This window comes from Amblyomma maculatum, chromosome 9 (genome assembly GCF_055883805.1).
Source record: "Amblyomma maculatum isolate TAMU_Amacu chromosome 9, ASM5588380v1, whole genome shotgun sequence".
Lineage (NCBI taxonomy): Eukaryota > Metazoa > Arthropoda > Arachnida > Ixodida > Ixodidae > Amblyomma > Amblyomma maculatum.
This window is the reverse complement of record NC_139352.1, coordinates 22,852,639-22,873,553: the sequence shown is the minus strand read 5'-3', so window position 1 is coordinate 22,873,553 and position 20,915 is coordinate 22,852,639. Positions and strand designations below refer to the sequence as shown.

At 45.9% G+C, this 20,915-nt stretch overlaps 1 long non-coding RNA gene across 1 annotated transcript in view; it reads right to left on the bottom strand.

Annotated features, from left to right (window-relative positions):
* Positions 1 to 1,195: 1,195 nt before the first annotated feature.
* LOC146178582 (uncharacterized) overlaps positions 1,196 to 20,915 on the bottom strand; it is a 184,609-nt gene continuing 164,889 nt past the window's right edge. The window contains exon 3 of the long non-coding RNA XR_014700619.1: positions 1,196 to 1,301. This is a non-coding gene — a long non-coding RNA (uncharacterized LOC146178582). The remainder of the gene's footprint in view (positions 1,302 to 20,915) is intronic.

Genomic DNA, 20,915 nt, shown 5'->3' with positions numbered 1-20,915 from the left:
CGTTATTGCCGTTGTAATGCGACAGATCAGTGCGTCGATTCACGTGCAGCCCCCACTGATTGACCGCGTGCCTTATGCTGAAAAAAAAAAAGAAAAAAAAAAAAGCCTTACCTTACGTCGCTTTTGTGCGGTAACATCTTCATCAATCACTTCTGCATGAGGGACCACTACTGTTTCAAGAGAGAGAGACGTGTCCCTTGATATTGCAGCCTTCATTGCAGACGACACTCCGCGCGTATCCTCTGTGACGTCACACGAGCATCTCAAAATGGCAGTCGCTCTTGATGGGAGGAGCTTCTTGATTCCGATTTCTATCGCGTTTTTAGTAATATGTGCCGCTTGCTAGGCACTAAAACTGCGTGTAGGATCGCAGACCTGTATATATTGTTCACAGAAGTAAGAAACGGCGTTATACATCGACCGACCCTGACATCGCCCCTCAGTTCAGTTCAGTCGTGTCCGACTCTTCGTGACCTATATGGACCATGCCATCACCCCTAGTGTCCCGCTAATTTTATGCTAATTATGTGAAGTGGCTATAATAATGGAAAATTGTCCATCCATCAGCTAAGCAGCACCTTGTAGAATTTCTCAGCTTAACTCCAGACGTCAAGGCATGTGTGTTCCTTAGCGACGGTACGTTACTGCAACATTGCTAAAATGTGGTCCCGTAACGTTGCCAGAACATGGCTAATGTCCTCCCTAAACCAAACTCCGGCAACGTTGACATAAACATGGCTGTCATGTTGATGCAATATTACAGTAGCATTCTTCAACATGCATACAACATTGCATGATCAATACAGGAAGGTAAATTTCAAGGGCATGAACTGCGGGAATAAAACAGCATGCATTCTAAATAGTGTATAGGTAATGACTCGTGCAGTGTGGCTTGCACATGCAAAAAGATGAGCTGTTGTTGCGTAAGGAGTATTTTTATTGAATTAAGCAAAAACTATGTCCCGCTACACAATTGGTATCTGATTCAGTCGTCTACTTCTGCAGTCATGGAGCCCTTGGCAGCACTGAAAGACAAATGAGAACCATATACACTGTATGAGTCTACTTGAAAGCATAGCACTGTCTCCTAACCATTACAATATACACAAAGGCTGACACAGTTAAAAGATATAGAAATTAAAACCAAACAATAATGTGCACTTTCAAAACTAAACCAACTGAATGATTTTTGTTGTTGCGTAAGGAGTATTTTTATTGAATTAAGCAAAAACTATGTCCCGCTACACAATTGGTATCTGATTCAGTCGTCTACTTCTGCAGTCATGGAGCCCTTGGCAGCACTGAAAGACAAATGAGAACCATATACACTGTATGAGTCTACTTGAAAGCATAGCACTGTCTCCTAACCATTACAATATACACAAAGGCTGACACAGTTAAAAGATATAGAAATTAAAACCAAACAATAATGTGCACTTTCAAAACTAAACCAACTGAATGATTTTTGGAATTAAGTTGACATTAAAGACTAGAACGAAAGGTTTAATGAAATGCACAGATGTGAACAAGAAAGCGACAGGAAATCCCTCATGTAAAACCCTTCACACCTGTGGTTTTTGAGGTACAGGAAATAAAAATGTCTGAACAACATGTTCCGAGAGTGGCCCCCTTTGGCAAAAATGAAATCCCGCAAAATTTTAAAAACATATACATGGCTCGGGGTCCATGCATACAAATGCGCTACGATTACAGTGCTTATATCCACAACTCGGTAAAGCAATGCCAGATTCCCACCTTATGTGCTACCCATGACAAAGCTCCACACTGCTGCCAGATCCATGGCTGCTGACTGGTCCCTTTTTCAGCATGTCACACTTGTCTTGCAAACGAGTTGGTTATATGCTCTAAGGGTTGCCGCTGTTTCATTTCCCTGCTATATGTCAAAATGACAGTGCTACTATTCAGTATAATTTTTCTTTGAGCAAACAATATACCGCGTCGCTCGCGGCAACTCTACACGCGATTCCCGGTAACACGATTGGGCATCAGATGCTGCCAAATAGCCGAATATATATCAGGAGTGGAGGAGGTACCTGCCGTGATCTTGCGCGCAGTTCGACGCCATGGAAATCGATGACAAATCCACAAAGGCAGGTAGAAGAATCCCCACTAAAGTATGGAAAAGGCTCCACTTGTCAAACTAACGTTACTAGAACAAACTCAGTTTCACAGCTCCCCATACCGCCCAGCGGAGGAGAGTGTCCCAAGTGGCGATCGCGAGAACTAGTGGCACTGCAGCATGGCCTCAGAGATCACCTCCGCGCGCGCGTTTCTCTCCGGCCGTTCCAATCGACCGGAGAAAAAGTGCGAAAAGGAAGAAAAGGTTGGAAAAGGGGCGTGGCAGCGTCTTTCGCGGACTTTAATGCATCATAAGGCTCCTCTATTTTTTTAAAGGTAGCGACAACTACACGAGCGCCCTCTCGAGGGGTCCAGGGGCAGCGCTAGCAGACGACGCGTGGCACTCTTTCGAGCGTATACCGCGTACTCATGAAGCCGCGCTCGGTGCACACATAAGCCGGTGAATTCAAGATTTGTGTCCTCTGCTGCTCAGGAAACTTCAAAAGACAGGAATAATAACTTAAACATGCGTGTGCAGCATAAACGTCAAAAAAAAAAAAAAAAAACGCGTGCGTTAAACGAGCCAGCTCATTCTTCTCAACCATTCTCGACTCAGTACAGCGGCTAGAAAACTGTTCATTAATTATAATTTGACATTAGCAGCGAATTTGAAGTAGAAACGATATTTCATTAAACTTATTGGGCTCGTTTCTTTACTAAAAATAAAGTAGACTGCGAGTTTTCTGCAACTTTTGGGAACTTCGTTGCGCACAGAGCTCTGATGAAATAAGGGCGTCATTGCGTTTGTAACTGTTCGGGTATACTCCGTTGTACACTTTTTTTTTGGCTCGAGTTTATTTCGTTTACAGTATTCCAATAGCTTTATTTTGGAGAAAAAGTCAGTTTCTTTGCAGCTGTGCATTACCAACGCATGTATATCTTCCAACAAATACAAAAAAAAATCGGGTATATGATGCGATACAAAGCTCACGGATAATGTTTCCTGACTTTTCTATTCTTTATTTGCTTTATATTGTTTTCCTTATAGCCTGCCGGGCAATAATGTCACCAGTAAGCTTGGATGCCGCCTTTTCAAAACTTGACAAGTCCCTGTGCGCGATCAGCGGAACTTGTTTGCATTCGATGTAACGATGCGAGACTGCTCCGTTAAAACAATGGCCCAATAGCGTTTCACATACACGTTTTTTTTTTTTTTTTTCACTTTACAAAGGTACAAAGTTTTGTTTGTATTCTTTTTTTAAATTTTATACACCGATATTTAGCATAGGCAAATTTTGACTTTCCATTTCGATCACTTTGACACATTCGCACCCTCCTCTTTTTCCAATGTTTCATTTTTCATTTATATCAATTAACTGATGAATTTTCGTAATAAGCATAATCAAGCATTGGCTTTTCATTCTGAGCATTCTGACAGCATTGATTCCGCGCGTAATATTACAGTCCTGATCTGTTCGGGAAAGTAAGGGGGCTCGCAACGGCAGTGACTTTTCACTAGATATCCACAGTACAAGTAACGAATACATAGTCATAGCGTCCTTGATATTTTGCTCATGAAATAGCATATGCCCAAACAAAGACCATCCCGGGTAAGCAAACGGCTTTTTAAGCAGACAGAAATCACTTCGCATAGTCATGTGTTTTCCGTGGACATGAAAATCTTACGCCCGATATCATGAGGCCATAGCTTCCTTCTGTTCGTATTATCGTCACCGCGAAGAATGGAAAATGACTTATTTGCATCTTCTGCACTGTTCCGGCAGCCGTAAGCACAGCAGCCCGACGCAGCCGCATGTCACGCGCACGCTTCAAGATTTGAGTTCAGAGATGTAATTATTGCGTCCGCTTAAACATTAAGTACTGCATATACACTCCTAAAGATGCAATAGAGGCATGCGAAGTACGTTTCGCTTAACTAATCGGCCAATATCACGCTGGCAAGCGCAGACCGCCATGCATTTCAGCGGCGCAGCGAGCTCCGCTGGACCCTTTGGGCGGAGCTTGGCGGCGAAAAGGTCACGTGCAGCCAACTGACCTATCGGAGGGAGGAGCGGCTGGATCAAGACCTGTCGCTGAGCCTTAATGCATCATAATGCATCATAGAGTCACTGGAAAATTTTCCAGTGACTCCAATGCATCAAGTGTTCCGCCGCACCTTGGCGCAAACTATAAAACACGAGATTCCTCAGCTTGCGCTAGCACCATAGTCGAGCTGCCAGCTTTAAAATGCCACGGGCAAGACTGTAGCCAACAATTTCGCGATTGTTAAAGTCCTAATAGTATGAGGCCCACATGCGTAAAGTTAGACAGCGACTACCCGAAGTTGCATGCCTGGCCGAAGCATGAATGCCTGCTCTAGCGCGCTGTCTGCTGCGGTACTGCGTTTTGTGTGTGTGTGTGTGTGTGTGTGTGTGTGTGTGTGTGTGTGTGTGTGTGTGTGTGTGTGTGTGTGTGTGTGTGTGTGTGTGTGTGGTAGTAAAGTTCCGAATGGTGGTTCTTCTCCGTGCACCAGTGGTGCGCCGTCAGAGACGGTAATGTGGTTCAGAGGATGCTTTTTTTTTTTTTTTTTTTTTTTTTCGCTAGAGGCGTCCCCGTCAGAGACGGTATGAGTGAAGACTTGAAGGCAGGGGATGAACGAGAAGAAAAAAAAAACTGAATATTTATACACACAGCAGATATTTACAACATTTACGACAGAGATGTAAGGTGGAACCGGCAAAAAGGGAAATATTCCCACCTCAGCGTCGCCGACAATGCAGAGCATCAAAACCTCTCCCGGAACCCCGGACCGTGCCCTCGGGCTCGGTTTTAACCCCCTTAGGTGCAGCCCTAATTTCCGCAACGACCAATCACAACCAACATCAACCTGATTGGTTCGTTCCGACGTCCAGCGCCCCCTTCAACTTTATGAGGACTAAGCCCTCTCTCCCATAAAAAAAAAAAAAAGGAAAGGCAAAACTCCTAGGGTCGCGTTCTTCCATTGGGCGCTTGCATTGAATGAGCGTCTCACCTGCCCCCGCGAGGTCGAGACAGCGTGTAAAAAAAAAAAAAAAGAAAAAAAAAGAAAAGGAAAGAAAACAACAGAACGGTCCAGTCACGACCCGCCTGTCGTCACTAGTGCAGTGCCATTGTTAGGCGTTCCATAGGGGCACGCGCTAATCTGTTGTGCCCGTCGGTCCCTTACAGTGTGTGTCTGTGTATACTATACATGCCGTGCATTTGCCAGTTCATTCCCTCGCTAAACACAGTATTTACGAGTGTGGCGACTTTCATAAACATCCATCGCGCATGAATACAATTCTATAAATGGTTCCGCCATTAGCCACAAGATTATTGCTGACTTGGATGCATGTCACGATAGCTTTTTTTTTTTTTTCTCGCACGGTTTTAAAGCAGCCTTGGAAGATCGTAAGCACGCAAGTTCGATAGAGTCCTTACGGAAAATAATTTACATGGGTTTTTATAATATGTATTATTGCAAGCTTGCGTAATAAAAAAAAAAGTTCGATAAAGGTGAAGGGTAATCGGGGCACTTTCGGGCACCTCTGCCGCCATATGGGTATATGCGAGGTTTTCGGAAGTGATCCCGTTAAAAACGGACCAGCTTATACGATCGAAAGTGAGAAGCTATTACCTCGTTTGTAGACTACGCGGCCCGCCATATCATAAATGTGCGCAATTATCACGCGAGTTGCAGCTTATTTCTTTTCACTTGTTTGCATATGCTACAGACTGGGTGCAGTGCTTTTATTTTTAATTTTTACTCCTATGCCTATACACGCAGAGGGCCAAGCCGAGCAAGTGGGTTAATTCAAACTAATTATGATTAGACTATAGAATAATGGCACTATCATACACGCCTGCCACATTTTTCATTAACTCTCAATGATACGCCAAACGTATCTGAACATTTTTGGCACTAAACCTCCTTTGGTTGTAATGAAACTAGCCACTTTCTGACTTTCTGAACAAAATTACGAGGCAAACACTGTCAGCAATTTAAAAAAAGGCATGTTTCTTTATTTACAAAACTCGTGTGGTGGACAAAGAGCAAAATATAGGAAAGCACAATCAAGAAGTACACACAAACATTTCATTATTTACAAAGTTCAATCACCACATGACTACTTGCGTAGTTTTCCATTCGCAAAGATAAAACTCGCAAGCTCCCATCTTTCTCAGCAGTTTTTTTTTTTTTTTTTCGGTAAACTGCTGGATCAATTACTATTTTTCCTGCGTTGATAAGCTGTGGCCTAAGCAACTTTTCTATGATTATCTTTGTTGTTTCAGTAGCGTGGTCCTTCCTTGTTGCACAAAGCTAGAAGAGAGCTCTCGAAGTAAGCAACATAAGCTAGCGACATGTACGCTACACTGGAGTTTGTTATATTTGCAAGCAAGCGCAGAAGCTTTAGGATTAAAAATGGGGAGGAAAACAGGAAAACGAATGTCTCATCAGCTCACCAACTGCAACAAGACATTGCAGCTGAGAAACATGCATGCGTTTGACCACTCGTAACGTTGATTGACTGCCAGCTTCACGAGTGACCGTTAGGCGCTCAAAGACTACCACCTACACGAGGTAGCCTTGACGAGTAACTGTTTCACAAGCAAAGAAGACTATCATCTACCGCCCCCAGGAGCCGAGCAGCCTAGCAATTAGCGCATGCTTTTTCAATGGGCTTCATGTTGGACGCGGCACTAGCTTGAGAGAGCCTATAATACTACTACTACTACTACTACTACTACTACTACTACTACTAAATAATAATAATAATGCACAGTAATGTTTCTCTGCTAAATATTATTAATATCATTATTATTAGTAGTAGTAGTATAGAGGAAGACTCGTTTCACGAAGTTGGCACTGAATTGTCTGTAGGTAACGGCCGAATTAACTGGCTAAATATTATCTTCACAGTTTTAATTATTATTAATAATAATTGCTTCACAGGAAGGGAAAGGCGCAGTATCTGTCACATTTGTGTCTGCGGACACCTGAACTACTCTTACGGCTCCTCTTTCTCTTTTCCTCCCTTGTGTGTGGACACCTTCATCACTTGGTGTCCACAGACACAAGTGTGACAGACACTGCGCCTTTCCCTTCCTGTGAAACAATTACTATTATTAATAATAATTAGAACTGTGAAGATAATATTTAGCCAGTTAATTCGGCCGTTAACTAGACAATTCAGTGCCAACTTCGTGAAACGAGTCCTTACTACTATTAATGATAATAATACATTTTCTTAGTTTTTATTGCAAAGGATCGAGCTGATGAGCGGGAAACAGTTCTCCACGTGCATGGTATATATTTAACGGAGTGAACGGTGCTTGTTCAGAGTAGTTGCTCCAGCTGACCCCTAAAGATATATAATAATAATATTTAGCAGAGAAATATTACTGTGTATTATTATTATTATTATTTAGTAGTAGTTGTAGTAGTAGTAGTAGTAATAGTATTATAGGCTCTCTCAAGCTAGTGCCGCGTCCAACGCGACGCCCACTGAAAAAGCATGCGCCGCTAATCGCTAGGCTGCTCCGCTCCTGGGGGCGGTAGATGCTAGTCGGAACAGCCCGCTTTCTTCGTCTCTTCTGTTGCTTTGTCCCTTGCGGAGCCACCGTACCGAGTAAACCCAAATACGCGTTGCGACGCGCGTCTTTCTCTCCCTCTTATTTTTCTTCTCTATTTTACCTTCTGTTCGCACGAGGCAGCGGAGATGGCTCAGCTACAGAGCCACTAACAGGACCGTACATTTTCTTTTCTTCTTCCTACCTTACCCTGTGGTCAGAACATAGCTACCGAAAGTGACTGTAGTTCCACCTTCACCGCAAAGCTGTTTGAAGGTCGTCGGAAGCGCACGGTGACCTTGGCTTTACCTCGCGTAGTGAAGCCATCGCTTGAATACTAGGGAGAAGCTTAAGCTTCGCCTGCCGCGGTGACGCAGCGCAGTGGTTAAGATGCCCGGCTACTGTAGCAGAGTATCCGGGATATTTTAATTTCGCAGAACTCAAATGAATACGGCCGGCCGATAAAAGTTGTCGAATGTTGCAGGAGTTTGGCCGCGTGTGATAAGTCCTTTCGAAAGAATCTGTTTTTAACGTAGTCCGGTAAATATCCGCTATGAAGCCGGACATACCGCAAAGAGGCTCGCGATCCGCTGAGTGCGTCTCCGAATAGCGCAAGCTTGTCGTGTGCTCATTTTGGCGCAGCCTGGAGCGCAGACTTCACCAAAACGAGAAAACTCCACCAAGTAGCTCAAGAAACAAAATTGCTGAACTTCATTCCTCGTGTGGTCCAACTTGCTGCCACGCAGGATACATTCCCTCGGAATACTTCCGATCAAACAACAGAAACGTTTGCAATGAAGGCAGTTCTAACACAACGCGATAACAAACCGGACACCGTACCAGACGATCTACGGAATGTTTACACCCACAGGTGGTGCTCGCCGACGCCGGAGCCGTCTGCGTTCGAATCAACTGTATCGTCTGTGCAACTGTCTGAAGTGCTGCAGTGTGGTTCTACTTTAAGGCGAAAGCCTTTATTGCCTCATCGTTGTCGTCAGCAAAAGTGTCAAGCTTTTTGCGGCGGCTCTGATTGGTCGAGACGGGATGACGCCAAGGAGGTTTCGACCAATCACAAAGCACCACCACAGTATGCGCGAATGAGTGCCTCATATGGCCATATGCCAGTCAATAACAATAACTGATTAATGACTAATTAAATAATCACAAATAATGACTAATTAAATATTAGTGCTTATAAGCCACAGTAGTGCGATAAATAATTAATTACTAATTAATGCCGCACACCCGGCAGAATCAACCACACAGCAGTAAACGTAGAACAACTGTGAAGATCGAAGATACAAGGAGTGCGATCTCGTCGCTAATGAGCTGATGTCATCTCCCCGAAATGCTTGCACCTGAGGACAGGCGCAAATTTGGCGCAGCTCTCAGGCTTTCGCCTTTCGTCCCTCTAGTCGCCGTGTCCTCGAATATATTTGTTTCCTTGTTATGGCGTTCGATAAGTATAAACTCGATAGATTGAACGACAATGTTAGTAAGCAAATTAACGCATACCAAAACATGTAAGACTACTTGAGAGAGAGAGAGAGAGAGCAGAACTTTTTATTTATTCCAGCGGATAAGAGGCTGTGGCCCTCCGTCGCTTGGGATGGATGGCGGGTGCCCCGCCTCAGACGCAGGCCGGCAGATGTTGGCCGGCGGCGTCCCAGGCCAGCTGGATGGCGGCTAGCTGGAGCCCAGGGTCCGAGCAGCGCAGCATGGTCTCCCAGAGTTGCGGCGTCAGATTTAGACCCCTCCCGGGAGAAAAGGGGCAGTCCCAGAGGATGTGTTCGAAGGTCCCTCTCGAGTCACAGTTTGCACAGAATTCAGATCTTTTTCCTGGGAGCATATGGCTCACCAGGAGCGGGTGCGGAAATGTCCCAGTCTGAAGGAGACGCCAGGCGACGGCCTGCCTGAAATTTAGGGTAGGGGCTGGCGCAGCAGCCACCCGTCTACTGAGTCTATAATGCTGCAGATTTGGCACACTCTATGCTCCCCGCTCCAAGCCCCCCCTCTCTGCCGCCGGCTCGGTGGTAGAGCCCTCGAGCCATGGCATGGGCGGATTCGTTGCCGGGAACGCCAGTGTGCGATGGAGTCCAAATCAGCTGTATAGTTCGCGAGATTGGTGATTAGAATTGCCTGGGGAGCAATCAACCCACGACTGTAATTTCGTATGGAAGTTTTGCTGTCGCAGATCACGAAACGCGCCTTTGTGTGGGCGCAGGCTAGAGCTACAGCCACTTCCTCAGCTGCCTCAGGAGATCTAGTTTTCAGGGTGATCGCAGTGATCGGTCTACCCGACCCATTCGACCCGACCCAACATACACATACGGAAGCGCCGAAGCCACAAGTGGGCTTGTGGCTTTTGGCAGCCGGCAGCCGCGGCAATCTTCGCACCACATCAGAGCTCCATCAGAGGCACAAAAAAAAAAAAAAAACAGTTGGCACAACACACTGTCAAAAATGCACTGATAACATCAGTACATATTATAGGTTCTTTAACGCTTGAACAGCAACTCTCAATGTTTTGCGGGTGGTCAAAGAAAATTTATCGTCCGATAGTTCGTTGAAGATGGCTGGAACATAATAGTCTTGTTCCTTTAGTACCGTAATAAATGCGCACTCTCGGTTTAAGATAACGAGGAACATGTCTCAACGGTACCGGTTTCGTGTTTATGTGCCTGTATGCACTGCTCCAAACATTTTTAGTACTACAATTTGTTTAAAAAGATTGTCAAAAGAAGGCAAACCGGCAGTTCTAAAGACATTGCTGGGCAAATTCTCCTGTGGCATGTAGAGGACGCTTGTAGCGATGTTTTTCAAAATCCTATTAACTCGAAATTTCCATGTGAAAGAGCAGTTAAAAAAACAACACATACCGTATCTTAAAACACTATACCCCAGAGCATGGGCGATTAGGTTTCTGATCGAAAAAGACATCATGGTTTTAAAATTAAACAACAACCATGCAACACTATCAAGTTTCTTACAAATATGGGTCAACTGAGTATTCCATGTCAGATTACTGTCTATGTGCACACCAAGATACTTAACCGACGGGACGCTAGCCATAGGTTGACAACACAATATGAAGGGTATAAATTATATATGAACCTACATTTGGTACATCATAGTGCGAGTTAAGAAAACAGACAAGTCGGGATTTGGTGCTATTTATTTGTATTAAGTTTGAGACAAACCAATCACTAACTTTAATAGCGACCTCCTGAAGGTTAGCCAGGGCACATGAAAACTCAGGATTGCTTGATACTACTAAAGTGTCATCTGCGTAAAGGAATATGGTAGATGCTTTCACTTGGTCACATATATTATTCATATATAAGTTGAACAACAAAGGAGATAAAATACACCCTTGCGGGACACCGCACAACAGACTCACTGCGTCACTGCAGATAGGCGCAAACCAAAATATGCCGGCCCGTCATCAAAACTATTGCTACGCGCCGATGCAAGATTGGCTATGTGCATACTAAAGGTGGCCCGAAAATAGCCCTGTTCGGCGTTCCCAAAGATGACGCTCTAAGGAAGCAGTGGGAGACAGAGTTTCTTACTCTATGGTGGGAGAGGAAGTAAGTGACGTTAGCCAAGTCGGGCCATTAGCAAAGGCGATGCTGTTGCTATGTGCTCGGGCCACTAGCAACAGCGTTGCTAAGGGCCCCAGATACGTGAGCGCTGCGGAGACAGAAAATGCGTAGGGTAAAGAAGGAGGAGAGACATTGCAGCGTCCGGTCGGGGCGTCAGGGCGCGGCCGCGCAGCCAAGCCGGCTTCAAAAAAGTAACGTCAGGGCTTCTCCTAAGTTCTTTCCTTCCTCCATGCGTTGTGTCAAACCATGTGACAGGAGGCAACCGCTACCGCCATATTTGATCACGTGACATTAGCTGATGTCCACGACGATCGTTTCCATTTAGCAGATTTGGTCACGGTTTTGACTTTAAACAGTTCCATTTTCAGTTTAATTTGTGCCGAAAGCAGTGATTTCGTGTGTTTATAGACAATCTATTCTATGAAAATAACACAAAGTACAAGGCAGGTTTCATCAGTTCCAACTTCAGAAGGTTACTTGAGTGCTGTATTTTTTTTAGTCCGTAGCCGCTGTTGGGGAGCTGTCTGCCTTGCATTTACTAATTTTTTTTTTTTCAAAATCCTCAGCAAAAATTTAATTCGATTATTGATGCACAACAGCAATGTTGACTGCTTCTTTTGAAACGTCCCAATGTGTGAAAATGCATATATCAACTTGCTCACATTTTGACTATATTGCTTCAGCGTTGATATGCCAAAAAAATAATGTTACCATGCTAATATTTTAGCAACGTTGCTAACATTGCGGTAACGACACGCGATATTTGCAACATTTCTGCAACGTTATGGCAACAATTTGTGCTACTAGCCACTGAATGGGTTGAGTGCATACATGTGCGAATAACTCATGCACAGGTACTGCAGATGACCAATGTATTCGCAGCACCGCACATACTTATTATGCTTGCACATTTTTGCTATAAGGAAACCAAACAGAATCCCTCTGTACTGCAGAGAAGCAGACTCCTCATATGATTCTCTGCGCAGCTTTGCATTTAAAGCACCCCACTAAACCACCCTAAGAATGAAAGCAAAACAACTGTAGGAAGCACAGAATCGGCACTTATTCTTTTTAGCCTTATGACTTAGCAGTGCACCTCCCTCCCTCAAGGGAAAAACAAAAAAAATGTATGCATAGCACTTTGGACCACTAAAGTGCGATGAGGCAAAATCCTAATGTTTGAAACGCTGTTGATTCCTACTTTACTTCCCCTGCTTCTGCATGCTATGTGGTGCAGCATACGGGGAGGCGCCAAATGAAAGGTGTAGCACAAATGCCTGGACAGGGTGCCCAGTGGGTCAGCTTTGTATATGGGTGAATCACCTCGTGATATTCGGTCATGACTGGATGTGGCTGGTTCCGGGTATTATACGTGGCCAGATATCATGATATCACATTCTGTCATGATGAACGTCTGGTCATGGCCGATGATGTCATGCCACAAGGTGATGTCACAATTTCGTGGAATCTCGTGAAGAGGTGTGACACTTATCAGGGACAGACACTCAGAAGACTATTAAGGCTTATTAGGAGTTTCTCTTCAAAAAATGTTAATTCAGGCTCTGAGAGACTCCTAGCAACAGTGATAGCATAACTCAATAGGAATTTAAGCCAGCATTAAAGGTCATGTGATACACATTTCTTGACGAGGTGCCGACATAATAACAGCATCAGATCTTGGAAAACGCAGAACAGAGCTACGTGCAGAACTCCACACCCTCTCGCATTCTGCACATGAGGACACTTAAGGGCCTCTGAAATAGTCCTTATGGCAGTATTGTAATTAAAATATAGAGGTGGTCTGTGAGTATTCGAGTGGGGTTTAAAAGCTTTCACTTAAAATGATCATTTCTTTTAAAGTGCTCCTGGTGACCACTTGCAACCGGTTATGAAGACGCCTTGTTACTTCTCGCTGATGACGTCTAGAAAACATAGAAAACACAGATGTCATCGTGGCTTGGTTTGGTTTATGGGATTTAACTATGAGAGATGCCGTAGCGGATAGTTGCAAATTTCAACACTGTCATCGCATAGCACATGGGTGCTTTACTTTTCACCTCCATCGAAAAACGGCCGCCTTGGCTAGGATTTGATCCCACATACTTGGGTGGCACAGCAGTCGAGCACCCCCTAACCACTGCACCAGCATGGGGGGGTGTTTGGTGCTAGTGGGATGCATCCACTTCGACGCTCCCAAGCAAAGCAGGCAGGACAGGGCTTGAGGGAAATGCCATCGTGATTTGTTCACTTTTTGGTGCACTCTGAAAGCGCTGAGAGGGAAGAACAGCATCCTTTTCGATAGCTGATATTTTCGCTGCTAAGGAAGCCAGATTAAAAACTTTTGAGTTGCAGGGAGAATTGATGGGGTACCTTGTTGCTCATGCACATTTTCCAGCATTAGTAGAGAGCTTTTCACAGGCCGTATAAGTGCATGCAGGTAATTTTCTGCCCTGCTGATACGTGTTCGTCGGAGCTCCACAGTGGTCGCCCTAATTTTACTCTGTTTTGCCTATTTACAGCTTCGTCGTTGCCGTCAAGTATACATAGCCAACGGCACTGCCATACCCCACGCAACACCTGACCTGCTGTTTGTGCACACCCATGACGCGCTGCAAAGCTGCCGTCATATTCGTCACCCTCCAGATGCCTTTTGGAGAATTCCCACTTTTGACCGACCAAAAAGTGCAGACAGCATAACCATCAAGCCAGGTCTTCGGAATCAAATGTACGGGAGGTTCAAGTTCATGTCTCTGTTCAAACAGCATTTGTTTTTCTGGTACTTGTGTTTATTTCACTCGAACACCTTACGCGTAAATATGAAACAAGATATCTTGAACTCTTCATCTTGCCCCTAATTCCATTCTTTCTGCCTCTAAAACGCGGATTGTCCTAGCAACCGAGTTAGTCTCCATTGGGCGCTTCTAGAGTATGTGCATGACTCTATTCTTCCCACTCAGGTTCCCCATTTCCACAAGGATGGTGGCACATCGCCAAATCGGTGCGATTGGCATGGAGGTGACCAGCAGGTGCCCTTTAGCCACACTGGACAGGGCTCGTGCAACTTGTGACCTCCCCCTCGTCGACGCATTGCCGCCCTCTTCACCAGCACCACGGATGCCTGGGAAGCCAGTGGCACACCTGACCGGTCAGGAGCAGCGACAGGATTATCTTCGAGCCAGGCCTTTGGCATCAAAGATACGGCAGGTGTGTGCTTAAGCCTTGATTGCAGACAGTCTTCATTTTTGCACATTTGCATGCCTTCTTCACTCCACCACCCCTAAGCGCATGATCAAAAAGACGCTGTCCATCTTAGCATTTCTTCCGTGCTGCCTGCCTCTTTCACCGTTTGCTGCAGTAACCAAGTTAGTGTCTGTTGGACGCTTTAAAATTTCAGGCACTTTGTGCTTTTCCTGCAGGTTTCCTCATTTCAATAGAGCCAGAGCTGCCGGCAGGAAGTAGTGCGACGTGCCACCCCTAAAGCCCGGAAGCACAGCCAAGCTTCATGCAGCATATTCACGTCTGCTGCTGTCGTCAAAGATGCTGAACTCCCAGATACTGCCAGTGTAAGCATCTCGAATTACATGCAGCTATCACTGTTAGAACACCATATTTATCTGCAGATCAGCGAACTGTGGCTTGCCGATACTACTAAGTGGGCTTGCACCATGTGTCACTTCGGCACAACGACCATTGGCGTAGAAGATTATCTGCCCTGCATTCAAGGCCCCTGTACTGTCAACTACACCGGTAGAGCATATTTCCACATGTATTGCATGACTTATTTGTTGTGTCAGCGGCGTGGTTAGCTGGTCTCAGTGTTGCTCCCTGTGTTAGGCAAATTTCTGTTGTTCAACATTTTCATCTTTTGCTTGCTTTTCCTGGTGTCTTGTCGGTCTTTGTATTCTGTCAGTTCTTTTCGAAGAAGTCGCACCCCAGTTCCTGTGGCTGCTTGTCCACTCTGGCTTTTTCGAGTTTTGCTTTTTTTCTGTCACCTTAATAAAAGACAATAGAGAAGTAAATATGAATGGCGGGACGTCATTCATCCGAAGGACAGCTAGTAACTATGCCAATTATGACACGCGGCCATAGCGCGTCACCGACTCCATGCCAATCGCACCGGTTTGGCAATGCACACCCGTGGTGAAAGAGGAAACCTAAAAGAAAAGAATGGAGAAGCGCACCTTTTCATTTATCCAAGTTGCCTCGGCAGGCTATCAGTTGCAGTCACATCTATACGTTGTTGACGGGGCTGTGGTCATCAGTCAATTCTTCACTCCTGCTCTCATCTTAGTTCATGAGGCAAACATTGTGCAGTATGCAGCAAGCTATAATGAATCTTGTGGCCATCTCCATGTTGTAGAACTCAAGCTTCAGCACTTTACGCGTTGCAGAGAGGACTGATGGGGTACCGTATTGCTCATGCACATTTCCCAGTTTTAGCAGAGAGCTTTTCACAAGCCCTTTAGGTGCACATGGGTGATTTTCTGCCTAGCTGCTACGTGTCTGTCGAAGCTCCAGTGTGGTAGCCCTAATTTTACTCCCTTGTGTCGTCTGGTTACAGCTCCGCCTTTGCCGTCAAGGATAGGTAGCCTAAGACACTGCCATACTTCAAGCGACACCTAACCTGCTGTTTGTGTGCACCCATGACGTGGTGCACAGCTGCTGTCATATTCACCCCCCAGATGCCTCTTGAAGAAATCGCACTTTTGACCAACCAAAAAGTGCAGACAGCATCATCATCGAGCCAGGCCTTCGGAATAAAATGTACGGGAGGTTCAAGTTCATTTCTTTGTTTAAATCGGCGTTTGTTTTCGTGGTACTTGTGTGTATTTCGCTAAAAGACCTCATGCGAAAATATGAAACAAGATATCTTGAACTCCTCATCTTGCCCCTTTTGCATTCTCCCTGCCTCTAAAACTTGGATTATCCTAGAAACCGAGTTAGTGTCCATTTGGTGCTCCTAGAGTATATGCATGACTCTGTTCTTCCCTTTCAGGTTTCCCAGTTCCACCAGGATAGGTGCACATTGGCAAACCGGTGCGATTGGCATGGACGTGACCAGAAGATGCCCTTTAGTCACACTGGATATGGCACGTGCAACTTGTGACCTTCTCCCTGTCATCGACTCATTTCTGCCATCTTCACCATCACCACGGATGCCTGGGAATCCAGTGGCAAACCTACCCGTCAAGGAGCAGAGACAGGATTATATTCTAGCCAGGCCTTCGGCTTCGAAGGTGAGTTGCGGGGCTAAGCCTCGTGGCGAGGGCGGCTTGCTTGTGAAACCCTGCTCTAGCTAAGCTATTCACATTGAATTGCTTTATTTATAAGGGGGGGCACCACAACTATAACAGCAAGTTAGTTCGGCACGTGTATAGCGGTTTCACAGACAGTCGCCATCGGGTCTTTTTTCCGTGACGAAAGCACGGCGGGGAATCGAACCCCGGGCAGGCGCTGGCTTAGCTGACACTAGGCAGGATAGATGCAGGTATTGAGTCAGCAAGGAATTGCCATGACGTGATCGTCTTATTCCTTGCTGCCTCAAAAAGCTTTACATAAGCAAGCCCGCTGCTGTTTTCGTCATGCGATAAATACCCGTTCCGAAAGCCGTTGCGGCCCAGCCACCAATTCGTGTCTGGGAACAAAAATGGTGCAAGTGCGCTGCTGCATGAGATGTGGTTCGTGGCTGCACATGGCTCTCGGAAATCTCGCCACCCTCGTCAAGCAACTCTGAAGAATGGACGGTGCCTGCGGTCTGCAGCACATCGTGTTTCCGCTGTAGCCAAGGTCAGTGTGGCAATCCTTCCATTCCAACTGGTGGCCAGAACTTGTTGCGCTACATGCCAGCAATGGTGAGTATACCAGATGTGCTCGCGTTTCTTTGCTGCAAACTGCCTTCCTTTTTTTCAGATTTGCCAGACTGTTACAAGCAACCTTCCTGAGCGGGAAGCCCACCCTTCGTTCCTGGAGCTCGGTTATCGCCTGTTGACACATCTGTGCACCGTGCTGTTCCTCGCACATTCCTGTCTCTGCATGCTGCTACTTCATTCTGTGGCATCGCTGCCATCAGCAGGTTTGGACCATTATGTTTTTACAATGTGTACTACTTGCATGCTTCCTTTTATATTTTTCTTCAGGTTCTCTACCTGTCTCTACATCATTCATAATTTTGGCTCTCCCGTGTTCTGTTCCGCCAGCCGACTTCAAGACCCCATGCATTCCAGTTATGCATCGTGCACAATATTTCTGTCCTGCTGCTGATGTTCTCTGCTGATGATGTCCGTCCTGATGCTCTCAGAGTAAGCTCTCGGATTCTATTTGCTTGCACCTCCTGGCCACAGCTCTGCCTTCGCTATTGCAGATATTGTGGGCTTTGTTTCTGCCATACTTCACATGGACCCCCTGCTCGTGCAAACGTCTGACGTACTGGCAAGCTTCTACCATCGCTGTTTCTACCAAGCAAGGAGTGCAGACGAAATTGTCTTCAAGCCAAGCCTTTGGCATAAAAGATACGGCAGGTGTGAGCTTAAGCCTTGATTACAGACAGTCTTCATTTTTGCACATTTGGATGCCTTCTTCAGTCAACCTCCCTCATACACGTGATCCATAGGGAGGTGTCGATCTTAGCATTTCTTCCATGGTGCCTGCCTCTTTCACCGTTTGCTGCAGTAACCAGTTTAGTGTGTGTTGGACACTTTAAAACTGCATGCATTTTTGCTTTTCCTGCAGGTTTTTTTCTTTCCACTAGAACCAGAGGTGCCAGCAGGACATACTATGGGGTACCAACTCTTGATCCACGCAGCACATCCGTGCTTCATGCAGCATATTCAGCCGACTTCAAGCAGTGCCTGGTCTATAGTGCCACCTTCAAACAGTGCCAAACAGTGTCTAGGTGTTAGGCAGACCTGCTGTCTCACTCGATACGGATGGCCCTTGCATTCCACTCGTGCATTTATGACTTATCTGGGTAAAACCCTTTTCATCAAAAATTATTGCGGTTGTGATTGACATGCGAGTATTCTTGCCCGACAATTTCTACTCCTAGCGTCCCAGGTTCTGGGTTTGCTAGAAGCTGTTCTGTTGACGTTCCTGGCCCTAGTGTTGACACAACTGTCTGGATGATGTGCTCATGTGCCACCGCATACATTTTAACCTTGTACCGGATGACTAAGACTGCCGCTATCACTGCATACGGTACACAGTGTTATAATGTACATGCTCAGATGCATTCAGGTTATGAACTTTGTGCTTTCCCGTTCTCGATGTTGTCCCCCTTTTTTAATGACTCGCTAGTATCATCTGCTTAATATTTGCCTACTCGCAAACCTGTTTGGGCCTCATAATGGTTTTGATGTCGCTCTTTGATAGAGGCAAATTTCTGTTCAACATTTTCGTCATTTGCTTGCTTTTCCTGGTGTCTTATCTGTCTTTCTCCTCTGTCCGTTCTGTTATAAGCAATCAAACCCCAGTTGCTGAGGCGGCTTGTACACTCTGGCTTTTTCGAGTTTTTCTCTCTTTGCTTCACCCGAGTAAAAGCCATAGAGAAGGGTAAATATGAATCGCGGGGCGTCATTCATCCGAAGGACTGCTAGTAACTCCGCCAAATATGACATGCGGCCACAGCGCCTAACCGACTCCACGCCAATCGTACCCGTGGTGAAACAGGAAACCTGAAAGAAAAGAATGGAGAAGCGCACTTGTTCCTTTCTCCGAATTGCCTCGGCAGGCTATCTGTTGCAGTCGCATATTCTATACATTGCTGTTGATGGGGCTGTGGTTATCGGTCAATCCTTCACTCCTGCTCTCATCTTCGCTCATGAGGCAAACATTGCGCAGTACGCAGCAAGCTATAATGAATTTTGTGGCGCTCTCCATGTTGTGGAACTCGAGCTTCAGCACTTTACGCGTTGCAGAGACGAATGATTGGGTACCTTATTTCTCATGCACATTTCCCAGTTTTAGTAGAGAGCTTTTCACGAGCCTTCTAGGTGCACGTGGGTGATTTTCTGCCTTGCTGCTACGTGTCCGTCGAAGCTCCAGCGTGGTTGCCCTAAATTTACTCCCTTGTGTCTTCTGGTTACAGTTCCGCCTTTGCCTTCAAGTATAGGTAGCCTAAGACACTGCCACACTCCACGCAACACCTGACCTGCTGTTTGTGTGCACCCGTGACGTGGTGCACAGCTGCTGTCCTATTCATCACCCTCCAAATGCCTATTGGAGAAACCACACATTTGACCGACCAAAAAGCGCAGAAAGCATCATCATCAAGCCAGGCCTTCGGAATCAAATGTACGGGAGGTTCCAGATCATGTCTCTGTTTAAACAGACTTTGGTTTTCTGGTACTTGTGTGTATTTCACTCGAACACCTTACGCGTAAATATGAAACAACATATCTTGAACTCTTCATCTTGCCCCTAATTCCATTCTTTCTGCCTCTAAAACGCGGATTGCCCTAGCAACCGAGTTAGTCTCCATTGGGCGCTTCTAGAGTATGTGCATGACTCTATTCTTCCCACTCAGGTTCCCCATTTCCACAAGGATGGCGGCACATCGCCAAATCGGTGCGATTGGCATGGAGGTGACCAGCAGGTGCCCTTTAGCCACACTGGACAGGGCTCGTGCAACTTGTGACCTCCCCCTCGTCGACGCATTGCCGCCCTCTTCACCAGCACCACGGATGCCTGGGAAGCCAGTGGCACACCTGACCGGTCAGGAGCAGCGACAGGATTATCTTCGAGCCAGGCCTTTGGCATCAAAGATACGGCAGGTGTGTGCTTAAGCCTTAATTGCAGACAGTCTTAATTTTTGCACATTTGCATGCCTTCTTCAGTCCACCACCCCTAAGCGCATGATCAAAAAGACGCTGTCCATCTTAGCATTTCTTCCGTGCTACCTGCCTCTTTCACCGTTTGCTGCAGTAACCAAGTTAGTGTCTGTTGGACGCTTTAAAATTTCATGCACTTTGTGCTTTTCCTGCAGGTTTCCTCATTTCAATAGAGCCAGAGCTGCCGGCAGGAAGTAGTGCGACGTGCCACCCCTAAAGCCCGGAAGCACAGCCAAGCTTCATTGAGCATATTCACGTCTGCTGCTGTCGTCAAAGATGCTGAACTCCCAGATACTGCCAGTGTAAGCACCTCGAATTACATGCAGCTATCACTGTTAGAACACCATATTTATCTGCAGATCAGCGAACTGTGGCTTCCCGATACTACTAAGTGGGCTTGCACCATGTGTGACTTCGGCACAACGACCATTGGCGTAGAAGATTATCTGCCCTGCATTCAAGGCCCCTGTACTGTCAACTACACCGGTAGTGCATATTTCCACATCTATTGCATGACTTATTTGTTGTGTCAGCGGCGTGGTTAGCTGGCCTCAGTGTTGCTCCCTGTGTTAGGCAAATTTCTGTTGTTCAACATTTTCATCTTTTGCTTGCTTTTCCTGGTGTCTTGTCGGTCTTTGTCCTCTGTCAGTTCTTTTCGAAGAAGTCGCACCCCAGTTCCTGTGGCTGCTTGTCCACTCTGGCTTTTTCTAGTTTTGCTTTTTTTCTGTCACCTTAATAAAAGACAATAGTGAAGGGTAAATATAAATGGCGGGACGTCATTCACCCGAAGGACAGCTAGTAACTATGCCAATTATGA